Here is a 6,548-nt window from a genome sequence, read left to right as displayed (position 1 = left end):
TATTGATATTTTGCTAAATGGACATATAGTGAAAGTGTCTTCTAATCATTTATGTTTATGTCTATAGACAGTTATTGTTCTAAAAAGCTTTTTCCCCCAGCAAAGGATAGTTAACATAAAATATGTAACTGATAAAGTGCTAAACATAAGTGGCTGTTGCAGGTTTAGATTCATTCCCAAAATTGGAGAACAGTACCATCTCCTCCAAGCTCAGTAAACACGGAAAAGGATGTGGGAAGGCTGTGAGAGTCAAAAGAAAAAGAAGAGTGCTATAAAATGTTATTTGGATATTATATTTAAGTCATCATCATGAATGCACAGTTGTTGTGGCTACCCACACAAGTTCTGCACATAAACATAAAGGGAGACATGTAACTATTTGGGAAGAAGAGGTAATTAGGATAGACAGAAAGGTAAGGAAGGGCTATGGGGGACTGAATACAATCTTACTACATTGTTTATAAGTCTCATATGACTATATTTGAACATCTCTCATACAGAGATAATAACTATAATATCTAAAATGAAATGGAACTGATGGTTGGTAAGCTGATGAATTATAGAATATGCACAAAGTAGTGTTTGTGTGTGTGTGTTGTGTCTGTGTGTCTCTGTGTGTCTGTCTGTATAAATAGATGTGTGTGTATGTGTATGTGTGTGTATGTGTGTGTGTGTGTGTGTGTGTGTTTGCATCAGAATCCTTAATTGACATTATAATACCAAAGCACTGATCCTCTTGTCCTCTTGGTCACTATTCTGTTTTGAAAATTCATTCACAGCTGCCTGTAGTATAATATCTAATATCCACTCTGTCTTCAAAAAGTATTGAAAAGGGATGATTTGTGAATACAAAAGCTCAAAGGTTCATTCCTTATCTATTAAATTAATATAGAAGAGCCAGCTAAGCCTCATTTTTTTGGAGAGAAAAAATAAAAACCTCTTCTCAGGTATACTTTGCTTTCTATCTGGAAGGAGAAGAGGCTGCCAGTTTTAAAATAACACCTTTTCCATGTTGAAAAATCTTCTTGCCAATACTCTGCTGTATGCCTCTACTTCTAGATAAGAGAACTCTCATACACAAGTGAGAGCTACTGAAGAAATAGGATTTAAGGTAGCAATTATACATTGATAAAGATGACTCATGGTTGATAATAAATTTCACATTACAAAAACTTGGCAGATACTTTTTTAGTTTAATAGATGATATTTTACATGCTGTCTTTTAAAAATCAAATTTAATTTTGGTCCAACTCTATGTCTTCAACACTTTGAGAGCTATACAGTCTGAGTGGCTTGTAAGTTAACTTGCTTTACTAGAAATGGCCCTTATCAAACCTCAGAGATGAGTACATTATACGGATATTTCTAACTGACTAGCATCGAGGCGAATGCACAGGAATTGTGCTAGGATGTGAATTTCAGCAGCTGGGCTTCAGAAATTAAAAATGAAGGTAGTCTTGAAAGGCAAGCAGCAGGCGGCACAGCAACCTGGACATCTGCTGCCACTGCATCTGCCAGCACAGTCGCCATAGCAACAACTCAGTAAACTTTCTCTTCATCCTTGTTTCAATTGTTCAGAATTTATGTTTTAAAACTTCGTTGTGTATGGGTGAGTTTTCTGCATGTGTTTATGCACTGCCTGCATGCTTGCTGTTTGCTGACGCCAGAGAGAGTGTTCAGTCCCTTAGAACTAAAGTTCTAGACAGTTTGTGATCTGTGAGTGTTAGGTCCAGGTACTCTGGAAGAGCAGTGAGTGCCCTTAACCCCAATGAGCAATCTCTCCAGCTCCACTTGCTCAAGATTGATTATTGTGGGGAAGTCTACCTTTCTTATGTCTGAATCTAGTTAAAACTTCCCATTTTATATTAAGATCTGAGTGAGAAAACCAGGCTCCCTGATGTTGCCACTGACCAAGATGAGACAAAGTCAGAAAAATCTTCCCCATTAAAAAAAAAGATGTCACAGAATAAACATGTGACTGTGTCAAGTCCCTGAGAAAATGCCAGACATCTATTATACTTGAATACAAATGATTGTCATATAGTCTAACTTCTCAAGTCTATTTTTATAAGAACAGGAAGTTCGAATGGACAGGAAGTAATATTTATGGCTCAGTGTTAAACTCCTTTCCATCCTATCTTTTACCAGTGACCTTATCAGAGATTTGGATGAAGCTATTCTCTAACACAATGGGAAATCTTTTTCTTCCTCCTCCTCACATTCTATCGTGGGCCTTCTTAGGTCCATAAATATAGTTTCTTCTGGATTGTGGAATTCAGTGGTTCTTCCTAAGAAGATCCAAGGTTTTCTTCTATGCAAGCTCTATCCAACACCAATTACTGTAGCAGGGTCATAGGCTCTAGGAGCACATCAATACGCAAGCATTCATCTCTCTACATCCACTTAATGAATGATATTATAACCCATGGAGTTACTGAAAGGAATAGGATGACAACACTTAGTCACATTTTGAGCATCAGTAACAATATGTCAACCAGTCTCAACTTCTCAGTATATTTGAATCATTTTTATGGGATATAGAAATATTGTGGAGATAATGAGTTAAACATTTACGAGAATGTTGACTGGAAAAGTTTCTATTGTAAGCATCAAAATACAATCTGCCTAATATTTAGAATGGAAGAGTAAATTCTAAAAAATTACAGCGAAAATAATTTCTTTGAAGTATTTCAGCAGTGAAACCTAGAAAAAATTTGATGTTGTGTTGTTCATTAAAGTGTCTTTCTTGATAGACCCATTTATTGTAAAAGGAAAGAATGTTTATCTCTGGTTTCAGCCTGTAGACTATATAAAATGAACAAGGCATTCTTTCTCCATTTTCCAGGTTTACATTCTCAAGTGGCTTTTGTTGGTATTTCACCTACATTGTATTGAATTTATTTCAGTTAACAAATATGTATTAATTGCCTGTTCTATGTCAATATTATTCTTCCTGAGGAAAGGAGAATGAAAAAATTGGCAATGACGAATGATGTTAAAAACACACATCTCTCACATAAATGTTTATAATAGTCTGATTATTCACAGTTGACAAAACAGAGTCAACAAGGATTCTTTGCAATAGACAAAGGAATAAATAAATTTGCTCATTTAGACAATGAAATAATATTTATGGAAATAAAATGCTTATCAAGCCTACAATCTGGAGTTGGCTTAGAAGTAAATATGGAAATTCTTAATGTTATATGATAATATATACTATATGGAAAAAGAAAAGAAAATGAAAACATTAAAATGTTCAGAAGTTTCTGATCGTTTGGGAGGATGGAAGGATGGCTGGGTGGGATACCTAAGACACTTAGGTCAGTGATACTCTCTGTGATGTATGTAACGTTGATAAATGTCAATGCACATTTGTTCTGATCATAGGACATAGAGCATCTAGAACACTCTAAGGGAAGCTGTGGAGTTGGCCATGATACTGTATCCACTGAGTTTTCCTAATAGAACAATGAACCTTTCTAATGAATGCTGTGCATACTATAGAAACTACCTGTATATGGATACATATTAAGTTGCTATTTTATGTATTTGATTATTTGCTGTTAAAATTAAATCCAAGCAAAATATTACTGAGAACTTAAAAATCATTTATGAGAGTTATGCCTATTGATACTTGACATAGTGAGAATGGAAACTTAATGGCACATATACATATTTTCTAGGGCTGAGTAGATGGCACCCTGCATAATGTTATTTTACTATGCAAGTGTGCCAATTTCAGTTTGGCTTTTCAGCATCTATGCAAAAAGCAGAGTATGTCAGCAAATATCTTTAGTCCTAGTGCTGCAGGCAGAGACAAAAGCTTCCAAGGGCCTGCTGACCAGCCAACTAGCCATTCTAGAGATTTCAAGTCCATTTGCAAATCTTGTCTCAAAAAAGGTGGAAAACAACAGAGGAAGACACTGGGTTTCCACCTCTGACCTCCAAAATGCACATGCATGAGAGAGAGAGAGAGAGAGAGAGAGAGAGAGAGAGAGAGAGAGAGAGAATGGATGGGAAGAGAAGGGGGATAGGGGATGGGGAGAAGGAGAGGAGGAGGAGGATGGAGAGAGACAGAGACAGAGACTCACAGACCACAAAAACAATAATAAAACATGTTGCCAAAGTGAAGGATAAAAACCCTTGCCACGAAGCCTGATGCTGTGAGTCCCAGAAACCACATGATGGAAGGAGGAGGTGCAGTGCTGATGTTGTCCCCTGATCTCAACAAGTGCTCCACGACATGTGATGCTCTTCCCCACACCTTATAACACAGTATAAACGTGCAAAAAAGGTAAAGTCAATTTAATGATAACCTAAATGAAAATAATGTTCACAGAGAGAGAGGCAGACAGAGAGAGAGAGAGAGAGAGAGAGAGAGAGAGAGAGAGAGAGAGAGAAAGAGACAGAGAGACAGAGACAGAGACAGAGGTTCACACACGACACAAACAACAATAAAACATGCTGCTAAAGTGAAGGGTAAAAACCCTTGTAACCAAGACTGGCGCTGGGAGTTTCAAAAACCACATGGTGGAAAGTGAAGGTGCAGTCCTGATGATGTCCCCTGATCTCAACAAGTGCTCCATGATATGTGGTGCCCTCCCCCATGCCATATAACACAATATAAACATGTGCAAAAACGTAAAAGTAAAATCAATTTAAAGATAACCTAAATGAAAATAATGTTCCCCAAAACATGTGTGAAAATTGCAAAAGGCATGTAAGTACCTGCTTGTTCAACATTTAACATGCTATAGTTGAGATATATCTTTACATAAGTAATGAAATGGTTGTATATTTAGGAGACAACATGACTCAGTCCTGAGAATGCTTGGAATATCAGAAGACTTTGATGCTTTAGGAGACATTATCTTAATTTTTTTCTCACTCGTAGAATTGTCAATCAGTGAGGACAGTGAGTTTTAAATCAAGATTTAAAGTTTTTAAGGAACCTGCTTTGTAGTAGTCCATGATTTATAATGTCAGACACATGTAATACAGGATTTGTCTGAACATATGGACACTGCCTGGTCCACTAACCTTGCCTTTGCACAGGGGTCACTTTTAAATCTTTGTGCATGAAAAAATTTATTAGATTTAATTTGTCTTTTATTACTTGCTCCCTGCTTCCAAAACCAACCACTAATGGTGTTCCAAAAATGACAATATAATTATATAATTTACCTCAGAATGGTGATCATTCATCATTTCTTTCTTTTTTTTTTTTTTTGATGCAAACCTCTTGCTGGTTATGTGTGTTACCTACCCTTTAGGTGCAGATATTGCAAGGGTAACATGACATGTCAAATTGAGATCGTATTTTTATACAACCACCAATGGGAGCTATTTTTTCCAAAAATTAAAGTTTTTCCCCAATATGTCATAAGAGCTAAGTGCCTTTTTCCTATACCCAGTGAGTATTTCTATACTCAGTGTGTCTATACTCGGTATGTGCTTACTTACTCTTTTAACTACCTAAACTTACAGCTGCAATAACATGCATAGGTATGGAGTTTCTTGAAATTGATCATCTATGTATGGAAAACTTCCCTTAGTATGCACAGCAAAGGGACTGTGCAGCTCTGGTTTTACGATTAAGAGAAGGAGTGCTGAACACTTCTTCTACACAACAAATTACCAAGCTCCCAAACTCATGAACAGAGCAACATTAAAGAACGTTGCTGGGCCACTCTCTTCAGTACCATGCTTTTCTTAATACTTGACTGGAATCTCTGTGTTATCAAGATTAAACGTGTCAATAATCTAAAACTCATTTCTTTTAAGACTTTATTCAGTATTTCTTCACAACCCTTTTCAGCTTTATAAGTTTACCCCCACTTCCTCCAACAATAGCAAAAACAATCTACTTATGACTATAAATGATAAAGTTATTGTGATGGTTTGCATATACTTGGCTCAGGGAATGGCACTATTAGCGGGTTTGGCCTTGTTAGAGAGGTGTGGTCTTGTTGGAGTCAGTGTGTCACTGTGGGCATGGCCTTTAAGACCCTTATCATAGCTGCCTGGAAGTCATTCCTCTCTTATCTGCCTTTGGATGAAGATGAAGAACTCTCAGCTCCTCCAGCCGCACGTTTGCCTGGAAGCTGCCAGGTTCCTGCTTTGATCATAATGGACTGTAACCTGTAAACCAGACCCAATTAAATGTTGTCCTTATAAGAGTTGCCTTGGTCATAGTTTCTGTTCACAGCAGTAAAACCCTAACTAAGACAGATATTCACCCAGGATTATAAATATGACTTATTCTTTCTGTACCTGGACCCTCTTACCACATCTTCCAGCACAAGAAATGCTTCTGGTGTTTCTACAGAGATGCCTCTACATCTTTTCTCATGTTCAGTAGTAGTTGGTACTAGTCCATGATTTATAACTTCTGATGCATGTTATACAGGATCTTCCCTCATCTGTTTGGATATACAAAGGGCACATGGAAGAACTCTATCAGGCCTGAGCACTGCAAACATGGCACAGACAGATTTTGCTTTTTTCCCTTCCCTCAACCAGTCATGGAAACTAGGTAGGAGGAT

This window comes from Rattus norvegicus, chromosome 4 (genome assembly GCF_021556685.1).
Source record: "Rattus norvegicus strain SHRSP/BbbUtx chromosome 4, alternate assembly SHRSP_T2T, whole genome shotgun sequence".
NCBI classification, from domain to species: domain Eukaryota; kingdom Metazoa; phylum Chordata; class Mammalia; order Rodentia; family Muridae; genus Rattus; species Rattus norvegicus.
This window is presented reverse-complemented; position numbering follows the sequence as displayed.